We start from the raw sequence: 19,750 nt of genomic DNA, 5'->3' as shown, positions 1-19,750 counted from the left end.
GTGCAGGTATATACACATATACACACCTAGACTCTGAGAGACTCTGTGGACAGACTGTATACTGGTGTATGTGCACACGTACTACAAAGCCCACACACACACTTCAGTCTTGTGAACATCCTACAGCCCGACTTTTCAGTTATTCATGGCTTACCTGCCCCCCCACACACACAGCCTTGTCTGCATATACATAAGCTCTCTGAGAACAGGATCCAGCTTCTGTAACATCCCCATCACCTCTCACACAAAAATAGAGAGTATTTCCAAACTTCCAACAGAAGCGGAACTCACTTGGGACAGGGTCTGGGAGAGATCCACTTGGGCCAGCAGCCTAAGCTGATGGAGACAACGTGAGATTTTACATTTTTGCTTCTGTTTGGAGGCAGAATACCTTTAAGATCTCCCAGAGATCCTGGCCAGTGGAGGAGTTTGCCTCGTGACCCACTGAGGGAAGGGCCCCAGGACCACTGTGACTGGCCAGACCACCCCAGAGCAGAGGCCTGCACTGGGGCCTGGGGTTGGCTTCACTGGGCCTCACGGGGGACTCCAAGGAGATGGAAAATTCAAAGTCCCAACAACACGATGTACACACCGGTGGTCAGAGTGCGCGAGCATGATGGCTGTGTGTGTGCATGTTTGCATGTCTAAAGGAAATGCACTAATGTTTCCAGAGTCACCAGAAAATAGTTTTCCTTAACTATTTTGCTTACTAGGTTTATAATTCGAGTGTATCACTTGTTTAAGAAAAAAACAGTAAAGGTACCCATGGCCTACATGAGCCACACCACTAGGCACTCCCACTCAGCCCTCCGCGCCCCACTGCCAGCACTTACGCTAGGCCAGAGCCTTTCGCCATGGAGGCAACACCACGCCGCAAAGGGTTCTAACAAAGAGACTCAGAATTCCTCAGCAGGATGGTATGGGGAGGGGGCTGTTGACAGAAGGCCTGAACTAAAGGCGGGAGTGTGGTGTGGAGTCTGGCGAGGAGCCCAGCACCACTGGCCTCAGCCTTGCTGATACCCAACAGTGTCTCCCCTCCCTGGGACTTGGTCTCCTCATCCCTTCAACGACCCCAAGGGTCCCTCCAGACAAATCAGTTCCAAGACTAAGCAAGTGCCCCATTTTCTGCAAAGCGATTGGTATTCTGTTTGTGAACGTGTAATACGAGGGAACAAAGTAGGAGTAGTCAAAATTGGCAAGAAATGGGAAATTGCAGTACATTTTCACCAATTTCTGATCCTAAGGAAAAGATCAAACAATTCGAGCATTACCACAGAAAAGAAATTGTGCTAACCTCAAGTACGATTCTGTCAATGGCCTGAGAAAATATGACTGGGAGAGAGCAGGTGGGGAGGTCCCCAGGGACCAAATGGATGACCCCATTTCAGAAGCGAACATGGGGATGGATTCAATAAATTCTAGTAGAACCAAGGCACAGGAATCTACATGTACAAGTTAATTCCTGGCCAGTTTTAAATCATCTCTAAGAGACTGGTGTACATTCCAGGGAGATCTGAGAACACTTTATACACCATCCTTGCTTTGTACAAGAAGACCCCTCCCCTAAGGACACATGGCTGGCTTTAGAAACTTAGTAAGTGGATTCAACATACTAAAGAAGCAGCGTAGGGCTCCAAATAGGAGGGCAAGATCTGCAGACAGACAGAACAGGGCAGGCGCCATGTGACCTTGAGCAAGCGATGTTCGTCCCCTAAGCCTCCGATTCCCTACGTACAAGACTGGAACAGCAGCAGCATGCTCATAAAGATGTTATGACATGAATTACTGCACACAGAGACTATGCTGGTAACCATGGCAACGACTACAACACTATTCTTGTCCTATCTAGCTAACTTTACGACTTGAGGTCAATCATTTGAACTCTGTGGTCCTTTTCCCCTCCTCAAGTGAAAAATGAAGGGAGGAAGATCGTTTCCAACTTAAAATCCTTTGATTCTAAGTTCCTTTCTATTCACCTGCTTAGGAGACTTGTCCTGGACAGGAGAAACCCACTTTAACTTCTAGATCCTACCAGTTTCTCAAATATCTGTAAGAATGAGTGAATAAGAGCCAACGTGTAATGCCTATATGAATGCAACCCAAGTGACTGCACGTTCTAAAGCTGTAAGCCTGAATCAGTGAACTTGTAGGTGACTACCACCCCCACAGGCATTATTTACTGCCACTTACTATATGCCAGGGACACAACTGTCTAAAATGCACGGTATCATCTATTCTCTGTGAGTCCACCTCCAGTCCAGGTAGGTGTCTGAGCCCCATCTGAGACTCAGAGAGGAGAAGCCACTGGCTTTTCTCCCCAGTGGCAGTGCTCTCCCCACCTCTCAACTCTCAAGCCTGGGACCTTCTCCCTATAACACACTGCTCAGCACCACTCAGCTCCAACAGGAACCAAAACAGCTTCCTACACACATACACATCCCTCTGAGAATGAGAATTACTACATGAAGAGAAAAATTTGCAGTGTAAAATTCTCCACATACAAAGCTCCTATTCACAGCTTTCTGGAAGCCAGCGATTTTAATTTATGTAGCAACAAGACATTTTAATTTCCCAGCATTGAAAAGACTATGTTATCAGGGTCCAGGAATGCTGGAATAGCCTGGAGTTCCCATCAACAAGAAGTCCCAGGTGGTTTTAAGGGCTCTCCCTCCTAAGAGAGTGCAAGGGTAGGGATTTAGGTTTACAAAATGCCTAACTGGGAAGCAGAGAGTAGTTCCCCTGTCAAACAACCCTCCACCTTGAGCCCCTCAAAAGGAGCCAGCACCTACTCCCCAGGAGCCCTGGGGTGGTCCACAGCAGGCTGGCTTCTCCACTGCCCTGCTGCCTGGTCACCCTCCCCTACACTGAGCTCTGCCCAGCTGGGGTCTGGATGCTCAACGTGGAAAAGGAACTCAAGAGCATCTCACGTCCAGAGCACTGTACCATTTACTTGCCTTTTTGTCTTTACTTTCCCACTTAACTGGTTTTGACTTTAAGTAGTCTGAATGATACTGACTTCACAATTTAGTGAAGAGTACACCTTGTCACTTTTCAGAATTGCTCCACATGTGCTTCAAGGTAAGGATGCTCCAGGTATGGGAGCTGTGTTTTATGCAAGTCCACTACATTAAGCTTCCATATTCTTTCCTGTTTTTATTGTTAGCCTGTTCAATATATAAATTACAAGGAAATCGGTGTTAAATTCTCCTACTATGCCAATGGATTTGTCAACTTTGCCCTCTCTACATATACACACACATACATAAAAAGCTACATATTAAGGGCAAACAAGTTTAGAGTTATTATATATCCCCCATTTACCACATTGCAGATTTATAGTTTGCAGGTAGCTTCACTCTGTACAGACTTGGGTGTGAGTCCCAACTCTGTAACCTGCTCTAACTCTCAGTTTCTTCATTCATAAAAAGAAAACATGCCTAGAACCTCATAAAGTTCTTGAGAGGATCATGTAAGAAGGGGCACAGAACACACTGAGCACACTGCACTGCTCTGAAGATGCCAGCTGCTGAAAAATGGTCTACGACTTGCCTAAGATCATGCAGCTATTTGATAGTATGGAAACAGAACCCTCTGACCTCTTATCCATCAGGAGGTGGGCTGGGGTGTGGAAGAAGGCAGATATATCAAAAGTGTTTATTCTAGGCCTTCAGAGTTGGCAAAGTACAGGAGAACACTCCCCCGTCCACAGCTCCCTGAGAATGTTAGGTCCCACGGCAGCTGAACACGCCATCTGCCCCAGCCTAACTGCAAGTGCCCAGTTCAGCCAGTCCTCTCTGGGCCTTATGTCTCCATGTGGCTGGCTCGAGGGCTCTGTTGAAATAGCTGTGCAGTGATGCACTTTGTAAACTTCTAGTTCTGAGAAATGCTTGGTAAATTTAAAGCAAGCAAGAATGAATAGCTGAACTGTAGCTATCTCGTGAGGGCTTAACCCAGCCCTGGGATGCACAGGATGGCATGTATGTGTGTACTGTGGTGGGAGGTGGTGGGGAAAGCAATTTCAGAGCCGAACATTCATTTTGTTAGCAGCTTCCAAACTCTCTACCACATTCTCCCACATCCCGGTGGGGTGAGCAAGTCTCTGCCAGAGTCAAAGTAAACTGCTCATCAGAGGGAGAAGGTGCAATTTTTTTCTGTGGCTTCTGAACTCTGAAATTGACACTTGGGAGTCATTCTGTCCTGAAAATGTCAGCTGCAGGAAAATACAACCAAAAAAAAAAAAAAAAAGGAAAAAGGAAAAACAAACCAGCAAGGAAAGCTACCCAGCAGAAGAACATTCTTAGAAAGACTTAAGGGTTAGCAAGTCATAGATTTTGCTTTAAAATATTAAAAAAAAAATGAATTAAAACACTAAATAACCACCGCTGCTGGGAAACAACTCTAGAGGAAAAGTTTTTACTGCCACGTTCGTTAGAAACAGGGAACTGCAGAGAGCCCATGGGGTGTGCAGGAGGGCGTGTGATCCAGCTGCTGGGACCCAGCACGGTCCTGCCCACACCCTGGCTGACAGCACCCTGACGACCTGACCAAACCTCACTCCCAGGAGCTTGATATGCAGACCTCCGCAGCCTAAAACCTTACTAAGAAGCCAATCCCTTGAGACGGGAAAACAAAGCAACTGTACAGCTTGTCAAACTCAGGGGAAAAAAAGTTTTTAATCAATTTACTAAAAGATTCTCTTTTATTTCTTGGTATGTTTCCTCTAAGACAGAAGGGACGTAGTATCACTTAAACATCCCGCTTTCTTTAATCCTTGAGAGTCTCACCACCATTTGTCAAGCCAGTGTCACCAGCGTCAAGAACACAGTTCACATGTCCGTCACATGTCCCCAGGGCCCCCACACCCACATCAGCCGCTGCTGGCTCTCCTCAAAACTACGGCACAGATGTGAGAAACTCAGCCACAGGGAAGAAAGACAGGGGTGGGATGTGACCTCTACTCTGCAGCAAAAACCTCCTCATAATCACCTTGCCCTTCAAGCTTCAAGTGTGCTATTGAAGCACTTCTGGCCCGGAATTCAAAGGGCCAGACATACTCCACTGTCAACGTACCTGAGGAACAAGAGGACAGTGAGAACACAGAGGGGAGGGCTTGAAGTGGGACGCTGTCTTCCTCCTTCCATGCAAGAGACCAGGAAGTGCCTCGAACTTAACCCTTCACCCTGGCAAGGACTAAATATGTAAGGAATTAAACAAACACACTCCTCTCAGAAAACGAGACAGCTACATACATAATTAAGTGGTCTTGAGCAAGACAATCTAGTGAGACTGAAAACACACCCATCACAGAGGTGATTTTACAAATCCTCTCTCTCTCTCACATTTGTTTCAATCTTTCTGATTTTATTTTCCAGCTGACAAAGGTCTACCATGCTGGTAAAACAAATTCAGACCTCATTCCGTCCCCGTTCCCCACCCTCCATCAAAACAACCCCATGTTCAGTTTGACAAACACTGCTCCAAGCATTTTCCATGCCAACGACAACTACCATGAACTGAACACTTGCTGTCTTCCAGGTACAATTCTAACTCTCCACTTCGTACCATTCGGCTTTTAGCTTCGTAACTTCCCTATGAGGTGAGTATTTCTAACCCCCTTTATGGCTCCAGACGGCAGGTTATCTCCCCAAGACCTCCACCCCTAATCCAGTTAATAAGTACAGCTTCTAAAATCGCTAGATATATACACTTTTTCAAACTATTAAATGCACACTGAACCTCTCGAATCTGCAATTTGCTGCTCCTTTTCCCACTTAACGACCTATATGGTCATCTCTCCATTCACCTCCTCGGTCCCTGCTACAATGTCTGTTTTAAAGAGAGAAGACTGTGACGTATTGTTCTACCGCCAATGGAGGGGCAGAAGCAAAAGCTACTCATGATTCTGTATTTCCCGTGCATTAAAGATGGAACCTGTGAGGGTTATCTGCTTAGCCACTTGCAGAAGACTGTGTGCCTGGGTATGCATACACGTGTATGCCCATGTAAACCTTACTTGGTTCTTATGCCTTCCACATTAGGGTCAAATTTTCAAGTTCTTCCAAAAAGCAGGTAGGTAGATAGTCATGTGCCATTTCTCTGCAGAAGGGACAATTCATGAACACCAATTTGGAAGGCATACAACTCTACAGTGATAAAGATTTCAGATCCCCAAAGGAAGATATCACACATTCTTCAGTTCCTGGCTCAGTTTGGTATTTTTTTTCCCCCCGTTCCTTTTTGTAGACACCAAAGACTTTCTTAAAACTTCAGGAATATTTTTTCAGAAATATAATTTCAGTTTCACACACACATAACACACTCCCTTCTAGAGACTGTGCTATGTTGAGAATTGTGAGGCCAACTTTTGAGTCTTCTACAAAACAGGAATTAGCTGCCACACATTACATGCCTGTGTACCACTGACGAGACACACTTCCCTTTGTTCCAACGCCCTTGCCTCCTGGCCTGGTTCTAGGGGCTGGCATACCCTGCATCAGCCCATGTAGGTAGCAGAAGATCAGAGTCATCAAATCCCATTTCTCCATTTTGCAAAAAGGCAGAACTTCCGAGGTTAAGCATGTTTAATATGCTATCATCATCTCCTGCTAATGACTCATTGAAAAGGCACAGAAAGCACATTCCGTCAGTGTCTCATTTGTGAGCCACTAGGGATACAGCTTCAAATAAGGGTGTAAGCAGGAACAGAAAAAAAAAAATCCACCTGGCCCAGACCAAGACTTCAGAGACTTGGTTCCTATTAATATTTAGGAGATATTCATCAATTAACTGAGCAATACTTTACCCCCGCCCAAGGATGCTGAGCCAGCAACCCTAACTGTTCGGATGATGTCTACCTTTTACATAAAAGGCACAGTCGGAAGGAAAGGGTTCACCTGGCTTAAAAGTCCCAGCTCGGAGGTCAATACTGCAGGCTCTCCAGCCTGCAGACTGAGCTCACCCAGCTCTGCCACATACAGCTCTGCGACGCTGGCCATGTTGCTTGAAGCTTTAGTGTAATATGGGAATAATAGTAACTACCTCTCAGAGTTGTCAGGAAACTTCTGAAGTAAGTTAGTACTTCTAACCACACTTAGAACTCTGTGTGGCGTGTGTAAGTGCTCAATAAATCTTTAATAGCATTACCTGTTCTGTTAGCATTATACTTCTCCCCTACGCTCAAAGGGCCGCACTAAGAGTTAGTGGCTCTGTTCTGTGTACCATACTTTTTCGTGCATTGTCCCATTTCAAAGTTAAGCATATTGAATAAGCCATCATCATCAATTTATATTGTCCCCAAAACACTCTGATGAGGCAGACAGGAATTTAATTCAGTTGAAGGAACTAAGATTCAGACGTGTTTAAAATCCCACCTAACATCGTACACAAGAGACCTGAAATGTGAACTTGAGTCTGTTTATTCTCAGAAGCTATGCTTTCCCCACCTTTCCATGCCCGGGGCTCCCTCCTGCCTCAGGCACAAGGAACTACGAAGGAGCACTGCTAGGCAACATGTACCGAGCACTCACTACGTGCTGGGTCCGAAGTCAGTGCATCATATACACTCTCATTCCACAAAGCAACTTCGTAGATGGGTAAAACCATTACTCCCATTTTTCAGATGAGAAAACTGAGGTTTAAACAGTTATAGTAATTTGTCCAGGGATGTGATGTAAGTAAGTAGGAAAGCTAAGGACAGCACTAGAGAGTCTCTCATAACTGTTTCATTATCAAAAACAAAGAGAAAGAGAGGGAGGAAGAAAATGTTAGTACCATCAAATCAGGGGTTGGGGATGGTGTAGCTCAGTGGTAGAGCGCCTGCCTAGCATGCACGAGGTCCTGGGTTCAATCCTTGCTGGTACCTCCACCAAAAATAATAAATAAATAGATAAACCATCAAATCAGTATGTTTCGTAAAAGTTAACAGGTGTGTTTTCAGAATGGGTAATGTGATCAGGCACAAAGCTCCTAACTCTCTTGCAACAACATTAACAGTATGTGCGACTTTTTTTTTTCTCATTAGAATATAAGCAGAGTTCTCAAACAATCTCTATGGCAGTGTCATTTTTGCTAAAAAAAAGGGGGGGGCACAAAATTAAAATGCTGGAGTGAGGAACAATTATTCAGATTTTTTACAAAACAGCGACCCCCGCCTCCTTTTCCTCCACTCCACTGCCCTACAGAAGAGGGTGGGGTAAACCACCCAACCCCTAACAAATTGAAAAAGAAAACCAAGCACAATGTGACGTGGGGGATCTTTGTTTCTGTAACAATTTAACTCAGCCATTTTTTCAAACAAAAACAGGAAACCTCACATTTTATTCCAAGGAGAACAAATATTTCAATCTTGACTGTGATTTTCTGTTACAGTAGTTTGGCGTATGAAGAAAAAGAACGTGACAAACGAGCCTACAGAGCAGTAAAGAGGGACAGACAGACAGACAGACAGACAGACAAGAGGATGAAGGGCACATGCACAGAGAGGGGACACTGAAGGTACCCAACGGGAGGAGGGGGAGGAATACTCCGAGACAGTAACATCACCTCTCGCTGTCCTTGGCTACAGAGACGTCCACCCTCCACTGAAATCGCGTTAGCTCACTCACCCACATTCACTGATCTTCAGTGAGACAGTGCCAGCGAGGAGCTGCCCACGTGGGGAGTGGGAGGGCGTGGTTCTGCACTGTCTTCCAATCTCCAGCACCAAGTAGAGCAGTATCAACACCTGAAGGTCCAAACAAAACCCACGCCTGTCTCCTCTCTATCCAGTCTATGCCTTGGCCAGAGGACTCAGGCCCAAGTTCATCAAAACAGTGTTCTGCCTCTTCATCACACAACAGCTTACCTCCCCCTCTACCTGAAATCTCACACAAACAGCTCAAAAACCCCTTTCTGCTACCCAGATGATGCGAGGCACAGCTAATAAGAATGCCTGCCCGGCACAAGGCAGATTAATAGTGGTGAGAGGGGTCACCTACCCCCAGAGCTTCTGTCTAAGCCAGGCAGGTGGGGTCTGACGGTACCAAAGGCAGTGGGACATCAGGCCTTCGGCCAAGGGAAGAAATGACACGGGGCAGCGGGGGACATCCCCAGGCTGTACCAGCTGTCTAAGAGCAAGCATGCATCCAAAGCTGAAATCAAAGGACTTGAGATAATTATAGGTCACTGACAACTCCCTACACTGAACGTGTTCCCTCATCTGACAGATAAGTTTTGTCACATTTGTAGTGAAAGCAAAGCTCGAGTGAAATATAGAATTCTTCAGGTGGGGGAGCACGACTAACTAGATGTCAGCGTAATGTGATTAGGACCAGAATAAACCTACAGCCCACATAGAAACACTGAGAATATAAACCAGGGAGGGTGGGAGGCTGTGTGTCATTTGCCAAGAAGAGAGAACAGAAAATCACATATTACTCTGGATCTAATTTTTAAAAAGCTTTCCTTGCCCAAAACCAATAATAAATTGGGAGCACATCAGGTCCTTTTTCAATACTGCCTTAGCCTCAGCCAATAAATGGGAAAAGTTTCAGACAAGCTGGAACACACACAGCAGGCAAAGACATGGGTGCTACTCAGACACGTCACCTTCTCTCTCTCAAAACCCACGCCCCCGTCTGTACAAGGAGTTGGCTGGGCTGGATCAGCACATCCTCCAATGTTTTCAGTTTGGGGATCTGTTGAGATTTCAGTTTTGTCACAGCCATGACATATTGGAGCCCCTGTCCCCACTCGGGATCTTGTTGAACAAGGAGTTTATCAGCACGGGATTCAGAAAGGCACAGGTGTCCAAGTGACATGTCATAAGCACGGCTGGTACAGACAAGACCAACACAGAAAAAGGGAAGGCAAAGAGTGCCTGCAAGAGGAACGCCAAGTATGTTCTGCTGGATTTATTTATACTTCAGGGTCTCTCTGGTGCCAGAAACATTCACAGGAGTCTGATAATGGAAACACCAGCAAACATGTACACAGGGCAGTTAAAATGAAGGTAAAACACACCAGAAACCCTATGGAGTTCTCTCTGTAACACCGATCACTTAGTCACTGGTAGCATGTCTTAACACAGATAAGCCTAAATATAACTTCTACATAAGTAACAATTCTGCAAACCTTCTAAGCGTCCCTTACGTGAGAATGCTCATTAGAAAGTTTACCAAAGACCACAAATAATAGGACCCTGCAATGGTTATATCTCAAAGAAAAGGAGAAAGAGAAAGCTTAAATCCCTGTGTACAAGCGTGCCAGAAAACCAAACCACGGTCGCTGGCCCTTTGGCACAGGCAAAGTCTAAACTACGTGAATTTCCAATGACAGTAAAATGGAAAAATTATAGTACATTCATACAACGGGTTATTACACAGCAATAAAAACGAACAAGCTTGAGATACAAACAATGACACAGCTCCACCTCACACACAATGTTGAGCTAAGAGCAACAGCCAACTGATGCAATACATTTCCTTTTTTCAGGGGTTAGAATCATACTGGGGGAGGGTGACTGGGCACAGCTCCTGCAACACAGATGTAAACGGATCGCAAAAATCACAGCAACAGAAATGACAACAATCTTAGCATTAAAATGGGCCTTCGATCTCTAACTCCGCAGTGTCACTTGGCACTCAACAGATGAAGGACGAGGAAACACAGGTGGGCAGTTCAGAGGCACACACGCTCTTACATCCCAGGTCTACTACACCTGTGCACCATTCCTGTTCCACCTCCCAAAACTTCCCGAACTCACGTAGCAACAAAGCCCATCTTGCTGATTCGCTTTCTTCAGAGAAAGTTTTCCCTTCCCCAGTTTGTCAGTCCCACAGCCGACAAAGATAAAGGCACACACCAATTTAACTCCCCTCATTAGCTATGCTCATTACTCAGTGACAATATCTGTTGAATATTCACTTCAGGGCGGCTGAGAGATTACATGCAGCTTACAACTCTCCAAGTCTTTTAACTCTTCAATTATCATCACAACCTGACACAAAATTAATTTCCACGTTTTGAAATAATATACCAAACCGACAGATACAATTTCTGTCTTCTTTCCTCTGTCAAATGTCTGTGCCCATGAACTGTGAAAATTTCTTCAACGGTACTTGAAGGTCAGATTATGTTTACATGCTAATGACGACTGCGAATTAATTACCACTCTTCATTAAACAGCCTCATCTGCCTAATACAAGTTATGAAAGACCTTGGAGGGAAAAAAAAAAAGCCGCATTAAAACTTCATTCCAAACACATCATACCTACTTTTCAAGGGAGACCATTGGGGAGTTTTCTCAAATGCATCACATTTGACCTTTTTAACAGAATTATATTTCACTGACACATTGGAGGAAGTTTCATGGTTATTTTTTTCGACATACTACAGACATAATGAAATCAGGCAAAACCTCATTCATAGGCTATTCAAAAGTTTTGCTCTCGAGTAATAAAAAGAGCACCTCTGGGAAATTCTACTACTGAAAAGAACGGAGAAAGAACCGGAGATGTGTGCATATTAAGTCTTCAAGGGATGTGTGACAAGAGGGGAAGGGGCAGGTCTGTGTGTGCTGTGCACACAGTCTAAGCAAGAAAGTGGAAAGACAGGCCCTCCAGATGACAGCAAGGTGTGAGGAGGGTACAGCTCAAATGGTAGAATGCACGCTTAGCTTAGCATGCATGAGGGCTGGGGTTCAGTCCCCAGTACCTCCCCTAAAAATAAAGAAATCAATAAACCTAATTACCTTCCCCCACCTCCATAAAATAAATAAATAAATAAATAAATAAATCACCCTTCAAATGACAGCAAGGTTAACACTGGGGCCTCCACCCACTCCCTAGCACAGAATTGTGTTTCTCTTCTGCTTCAGTGAGAGAGGCCGGGAGGGAAGAGGTTAACAGGTAAGAGACCTGGAACGTTCTCTGCTCCTAGTAAAGACAGAAACCAGTGAAACAGAACCCGAGTCACAGCTCCCACACCCTGGGCTGCAGGCTTTTTCACCAATTCCATCTGCAGCTGCAGAACACCATGCAGGCTCTGGGAAGGCCTGCAATTCAGTCAGCATTTACTGAGCACCAGTGTCACGCACGGCTCCTTCTCGAGCCTGTTTGCGTCGAGGGCTGGGGAAGGAGCTGGCACTTACTGCATGTTTCCCACATGCAGGACACTCCGCTAGGCCACCAAGCTAATATAACTGCAGAATTTCAAAAGCCACCCACTAGAAGAAAATATTTAAAATCTGAAAGGGAAAATCATGCCTCTGAGCAATTCTCATCTATGTTTACAATCAACATCATGATAGGGAAGGCAGTGTTTGATGTAGTTATGAAAAGCTTGCACAGCGATCTATGTTTCTGTGGCACTTATGGGGTCTTTTTTAGAAAGAGTTACCATGGTACTTAGGATAGGAATGTTATCAAGAATAAAGAAAAGCTTAAATATAGAAGACAAAAAAAGGGTTTTTCAATCAAGAGACATCTCCAAACCAAGAGAGGCCCACAGATGAGCCACTCAAGAGACAGAACAAACTCAGCCAGAGGGCCCTAGAAATGATGTTGAATCTTTCAGTGAAGTACAGGCATTGCACCACTAAAAGACTAACATTTCCCACTGCTGTCACAGACCCCAACCATGCAGAGATACCAAAGGGCTATAATATTAATGTGGCATGGCAAACTGAAAAATTCATCCAAGGGATACTAATCTCAGATTCATGTGCCTCTGCTTCTGACCCAGAACAAGAACCTAGTCGTCAATGAAGCAGCAGCCAGGACCAGACACTGCAACCAGGACACCACGGGGAGCCGTTTAAGCCGCAGCCCTGTACGGAGAAGCGCAAAACCAAAACCAGGGTCACTGCTGGCTTCCCAGTGAGTTCTAGTCACTGCTGGCTCCTCAGAAAGGCAGCCCAAAAAGACCATCTGACGGCAAGTTAAAGACTTATTTTTGTTTTAACCAAAGACAAAAACTCTGGAAAAGTAGGGTTGCTCATTCTACCTTGGCTCAAGGGAACAGTTTCAACACAAAAAGCCTCATCCTGAATTAGAAGTATTAAAGCTCTCGAAATTCTTTAATGGTCAGTCAGTGAAACTGGAGTCAATCCTAACAGCCAGGAGTGAACGCTATGAAGCATGGCTACATCCTCCCACAAGACAGCCTCCTGTTGGAGGCAGAACGGCCTCTACTTCCCACGTGGGGGAGGGCACACCCCCAGGGGGCACTGCAGGTAGGGGGCCTACAGGATGAATGTGGCATCTCTTTCAGGCAAGTCAATCCTCCTCTAGCATTTTGGAAGAAAACTATCATTTGTACATTAAAACAGATAAAAGGCACTATGAGATGAAACGTGAAATCCAAGTCGTAAGAAAAAAAAAAAGGAGAATTTAAAGAAATTTTCACAAGCCTCCAGTGGGCAGTTTGGAACTAGGCCCAAGCTTTTTGGGGGTGGGTGTTGGATTTTTCATGTCAAAGTACAGAGTAATTCCTACAATCTCATCAGCCCTTCTTTAACTTAGAAAGATACCTAAACACGAAAAACAGGTTGACAAACCCCTTAGATGTCTGTATTTTTCACCCCGTTCATATGTCATTGATACCAAGTTCTGGTAGCAGCTGCCTAATCACACTTAGTATGACCTAGAAACAGTTATGAACAGCACAGCCACAAGGAGGGTCAGTGGCTGGCGGTCACTCCCAAGTGGGGACGGGGGAGGACTTCCTGCAGAGCCTAGCACTCAGCAGGAGATGGATACCTTAGAATAGTAAGCCTCGTCCCACTGGTACTGCTGTCCATGCCCTTTGGCATTGTACGTACTGTATACTTGGGCCCAAGACCTACGGGCAATCTGTGCATTTTAACTTCATTCCAAACCCACTTACCTTTTCTGGTCTTAGGAAGGGCATGTGGTGTCACTTTATACCAGGTATTTGGGTTCTCTGGAGGATGTCTGCTTTCACATCCATAGAGACACACCTGAATAATTCTCAGAGTTGTTTCAAGGGCCTGGAGGCATCCAGGGGGCAGAGATAGGGCGATGCCTGGGGACCAGACACTCACAGCCCACCCTGCAGCTGCCAATCACCCAACCACAGCATTCCCCTGGGGTGGGCAAAACATCACCAGGTGGAGATTAATGGGGGAAAAGGGACAGAGGCTCCACACGGGGTCTCCAGGTTACAATGAGCATAACTCACAAACTAAATGACATGCTAAGTCCTAGGTCCGGCTCAGAGAAGTAGTCCTACTAGGTGTCAGGCAATATCTCTACCTTATCCGTGTGTCATCACCATGTAACTATTTCTATAATATCTCATTACCCAACGTATCTCAACTTCTAGCATAAGTATCAGTGTAACTCCCCATTTGACAGCTTCAGAACTGAACCTCAGAGAGATGGGTGTTTGCCCAAAGCCACAAAGCTACTAGGCAGTTCCCAAGTCTGAAACTGACCCTGCAGCCCAGTGCCCTCACCCTCCGGGTCACTGCACCACAGGGTCAATGCTCCTGCACCCACTGTCCCGGGAGATGGCAGGCTGGCAGATCCCCAGCACTGACAGAGGGGCTGGCAGGACCTGTCATGAGCAGGGACACTGAAAATGGGCCACTGAGGGCCCCAGAATCATGCCTTACCGGCTCATTTTGGACAGGGCTTAACAAACTGCCAGTGACAACACCAAAAAGAATGGGAAAATATGGACTATTGGTAGGAGTCCAACCTCACAACTTCTTCTGTGTACCAAGAACATTTTGTTTCACAAGGCTTACAAAAATAAGAGTTTTAAATACAGAATTAATTTGAAACGAGCGTCCCTATCCAAATCCCAGCCTTAATGCATCCTTTTCTTATTGGGAAACAACAGGATGTGGACACTGAATCAAAGCCACTGGATTCTCTCTCTCTCTCAAGGGAGCCCAAGTGGTGAAAGGCAGCGTGGAGGGAGGGAGCTCCAGGCGGGGAGGTGGGAAGTAGCCGGGGCAAGCCAGTCAGTGGTCCTACTGGGAAGGGGGGCATGCGAAAGGCCAAGCACTAAAACGCTCCCCAAGCCCTTCCTCCTGGGCTCTGGGATCACTGAGACGCCAGCAGGGTGGGGCCCAGAAGGCTGGATGGAGCCAGTCTTGGAGCATGTGCATTCCAGGCAAAACGTGCCAAGGACCCGAGGAGGGATGGACACTCAACACCCGGCTGCTGAGTCAGAAGTGGAATCCCAAGGCTAAATCATTCTTCAGAAACTGGACGCTATGAGAAGACCTCCTGGAATTTTGCTAAATCACACAGATTTGAGATACCAACTGGTATATTTGTATTTTATTATGATTACTACAAGTTAGAAATTTATTAAATAACAGAAATAGAAGGTCATCAATGGTGTCATCAATGAACAAACGCTGTTATCCATGATTGGCTAAAACAAATAGGTTCTAGTATCGAAATGAGGTTTTAACAAACAAGAGTCATTTTTCCAAAAAAGCAAATTCTTACGGAAAAAGCCTATTTGTATGAAGCTGATACTCCAAGATCCTGACACACTCAAAGCTGTCACTGTCAGCGTGACCAGTATATGCAGACAGGAAGCACAGGGTAATGGTTGAGGATGGAGATTCTAGAGCCAGACGTCCTTGCTTCAAATCCTGGCTCCACCATTAAATAGTTATGTGATCCTAAGCAAGTTACTTAACTGATCTGTAGCTTAGTTTCATGATCTCTAAAATAAAGATAAGAACAGGATTTGCCCACTAGGGTTGTTAGAAAGGCTAGTTAAAAGTAAGTAATAAGATACTGATACTAGAGCCTGGTTTATGGTAAATTCACCCACAAAAGTGTTCACTCTTCATCACTAATTATCAGAGAAATGCAAATCAAAACTACAATGAGGTATCTCCTCACACCAGTCAGAATGGCCATCATCAAAAAGTCTACAAATAATAAATGCTGGAGAGGGTGTGAAGGAAAAGGAACCCTTCTGCACTGTTGGCAGGAGTGTAAAATGGTGCAGCCACTATGGCGAACAGCATGAAGGTTCCTTAAAAAACTAAAAATAGAGCATTTCTTTTTGGGCATATATCCCGAGGGGACTTTAATTCAAAAAGACACATGCACCCCAATGTCCACAGCAGCACTATTTAAAACAGCCAAGACGTGGAAGCAGCCAAAGTGTACATTGACAGATGATAGGATAAAGAAGTTGTGGTGTACACACACGCGCACACACACACACAATGGAATACTACTCATCCATTAAGAAGAATGAAATAATGCCATTTGCCACAACATGAATGGACCTAGAGGTCATCAGAAAAAGACAAATACCATATATCACTTATATGTGGAATAGAAAAAATGATACAAATGAACTTATTTACAAAACAGTAACAGACTAACAGACGTAGAAAACAAACTCATGGTTACCAAAGGGGAAAGGTAGGGGAAGGATAAATTGGGATCTTGGGATTAGCAGATACAAACTACTATATACAGAATAGATAAACAACAAGGTCCTACTACATAGCATAGGGAGCTATATTCATAACTTATAATAACACATAATGGAAAAGAATATGAAAAAATATATATGCATACTGAATCACTATGCTGTACACCGGAAACTACTACAACTCTGTAAATCAACTAGACTTCAATTAAAAAAAAGCAATAGATTATTCTATTCACAGCAGGAAGGAAAAAAACAATGACTACACACAGCCCTTTAATTGGGCTAAAAGTACTACAGAAAATAATCTAAAGAGGAAAACATAAGCCCAAAATAATTTTGCACTAACTAAAAAAATTCATCCTTAAAGCTTGGACTCACATTTTCAGGGGAAATTTAAGACAGTGAACTAAGTTATAAAAATTGTACTTTTTATCATTTGTTCAAAGTTAAAATGCATTAAAAGTAACTTATTTCCCTAAATTTCTTTTCAACTTGATACCAATTTGGTCACTTTTATTTTAAACTGCCCACATCTTTTAAAGAGAAAAAAAAAACATTTGCTTTAATGACCATCTCTAAGACTTAAATATTCATTCACCTAGAAGGAAATATCACATATTTAAATTTATCACCATGATTAAATGATGTATTTATTCATCTCTATCAAACATAAAAATTAAGGCTTACTCAGAGAGCCACTGTGGACAATTTACGTGGATTCTTATTATTAGAGGTTCCCCAACAAGAAGTGTTTTTTTTAAAAAAAAAGGGAAGTTCAAAAATCTATAGCCAAAAGAAAACCACAAAAACAAAAAACAAAAAACAAAACCTTGAATTTCTTTAAGGATAACAAGTAAACATTCTGCATGCCAAAAATAAAGTACTATACAGATTATTTCATATAAAATTATGAATCTGGTTTTCAGGTATGGTTGATAGCGGACTGGACTCTTTATTTTAGAGAAACATCTTATCTATCCTCCTTAGAAGACAAAAGGGCAGAACGGTGCAAAAACGAGCTTGTTTAAGACATCTATGCATCTCCTGCCGGGTGCTGCCTACATCCTGGGGAAGACAACTCAATTGCTTACTAAGCATGCAACATTTTATTACGGCTCAATTACACAGTTCCTCTGATCAACCATGTTAGCATTTAATGACCATGCAATTAACTCACGGCACTAACTCAAGCTCACGGGCATTTCTGCTTTGGCCACGGCAATCATCAAACCGTGGACCCAAAGCCCACCCTGCTTTTGCCCACCCACCTGTGCTCTGTTTCCCAGGCATTTTCCTGGGTTATGATTACAAAACATCAGCTCCACTCCAGCCCTAGCCATAGCTGCCAAAAGGAAGACCAGCCTTGGGGCAGGGGGCTCCGAGTGCAAACACTCCGACTGGATGGGGACTTGGTAATGGGAGGACAACTTAACCACAGATGAGTGGTTACCAAACTTTGGTAATTCACAGCAGAAAATCCCCAGCTCTCCCCAAACTGAGCTGATAACTTTGTCTTCAATGTCCTCCTTTGGGAAAATAACCTCCAACCATCATTTCATCAAAAACAGCCATTTTAAAACCTAAAAAAGTAGGAAGGGTATTATCTTTCAGTAAAAGGCAGTTCTTTGAATAAATTTATCTTGGTAGAAAGTATCCTAAGTAAAGCACCCTATGATATCACTCACATGTGGACTTTAAAAACAAACAAAAGACACAAGTGAAGTTATTTACAAAATAGAAAAAGACATAGAAAACAGACTTACAGTTACCAGAGGGGAAAGAGGTGGGAAGGGATCAATTGGAATTTGAGATTTGTAGATACTATTATATATAAAATAGATAAACAACGGGTTTCTTCTGTAGAGCACAGGGAACAATATTTAATATCTTGTAGTAACCTATAATGAAAAAGAATATGAAAACAAACATGTGTATGTCTATGTATGACTGAAACATCATGTTGTACACCAGAAACTGACACAACAGTGTAAACTGACTATACTTCAATTTAAAAAAAAAAAGCATCTTTATTTTTTTCTCCTTTTAGAACAATTCATGAATCAGTTCTTTGAGAGATTAAACAGTTTTAAGGTCCCTACTGACCCTTAAATTACTTAAGCACATCTCAGCAAGTGTTTTTAAGCTAAAAAGAAGTGAAGATACTTAATTATTTGTCACCAATAAATACAAAAAAAAAATCTGTAGTTCATTCATTTCACATGTTAAATAAAATGACAAACATACAAAAGCCAAAAAACAAACCAAAACACACACACAGACACACATACACACACGCGGGGGTGGGATTAAAAGGAGACATTCTACTTTTCTGGGATGATTTCTAGGAAGATTAATATCCTGTCTGAATGCCATTCTATTCACACATGATTTCAAAAAGATGTGTTCCTGGCTCTACAATACGAGTGGAATCAGCTGTTTCAACTTGGGGCCCTGGGTGAAACTCTCCAGTTGCGTAGTTATTTATAACTACAGAGCAATGCCTGCTTCTTCCATATCAAAGTATGCAAGACCCCAAGGGAAGGTCACAAGACAATGTCGCTTGCTTCAAACACACTGCCGATTTAAGACTCCCCCAAACCTTTGGGAGAGCTTTCCTTTTAAGAAAGCTCCAGAAACAAACTCAAGGTTCTCCTGGCAGGAGGGCTCTTCCCTTACCTAGATCTAACAGCGTTCCTCGGAATTCAAAGGGTCCATCTGAAGAGTTAGATTCCAGTCGAATGTCTGTCGTATGATCCGTGTGATTGTCCCACGCGGATATGAATTTGCTCAATAAATATTTGCTGAACATTTCCTACGGAGAAGGCACCCCTGGAGAGTCTCCTCATTTTTCTCCTCCCACCACACCCAACAAAGGTCTGACATGGTCCAGTTTTCCAGAGGGCAGCCTATACAAGCTCTTCCACAAACTGCCACGGCGTGATGTGCTCTCACAACCTGCACCACACACGAGTGATTTCGGAGGACAGAAAGGTCCCTTCCTCTTAGGGGTATCGCAGCTGGCTGGAATTGCTGAGCGTTTAAGAAACTGACAGGGGAGAAAGCACCAGGAAGCACTCCTGAACGGGAGTGTCAGCTCCTTTATGGGTCTTGCTCAGGATGGTTCTCCTCCATCTAGAACAACGTCTGACAAAAAGTAAATACTATCTAAATATTTGTTTGATAAAAAGGAAAAAAACAGAGGAAAGAATGACCCTAAATCTGTCACTAACTTAACCATCATGTCATTAGCTTCAAAGCATTCAGTGACCTTTGGTTAAATCAAGGACCAAGTTCAGGCTGCCCGAAGGGCCAGGTTGCCCCCCTCCACAGAGGC

General features: G+C 43.9%; 1 protein-coding gene across 8 annotated transcripts in view; it reads right to left on the bottom strand.

Annotated features, from left to right (window-relative positions):
* Positions 1 to 19,750, bottom strand: part of TLN2 (talin 2) — a 395,955-nt gene that overhangs the window by 278,775 nt on the left and 97,430 nt on the right. Inside the window, exon 1 of one of the 8 annotated variants that reach the window (XM_074366235.1) lies at positions 10,742 to 10,822. The exons of the other annotated variants lie outside the window; for them this stretch is intronic. The gene's annotated coding sequence lies outside the window, so the exon portion shown is untranslated. Of the gene's footprint in view, positions 1 to 10,741; positions 10,823 to 19,750 lie in introns of those variants that run through there. 8 annotated transcript variants of the gene reach the window in all.

Source organism: Camelus bactrianus, chromosome 6 (assembly GCF_048773025.1).
Source record: "Camelus bactrianus isolate YW-2024 breed Bactrian camel chromosome 6, ASM4877302v1, whole genome shotgun sequence".
In the NCBI taxonomy this organism is placed as follows: domain Eukaryota; kingdom Metazoa; phylum Chordata; class Mammalia; order Artiodactyla; family Camelidae; genus Camelus; species Camelus bactrianus.
Note: the sequence above shows the minus strand (reverse complement) of the source record. Positions and strands in the feature narration are given on the sequence as shown.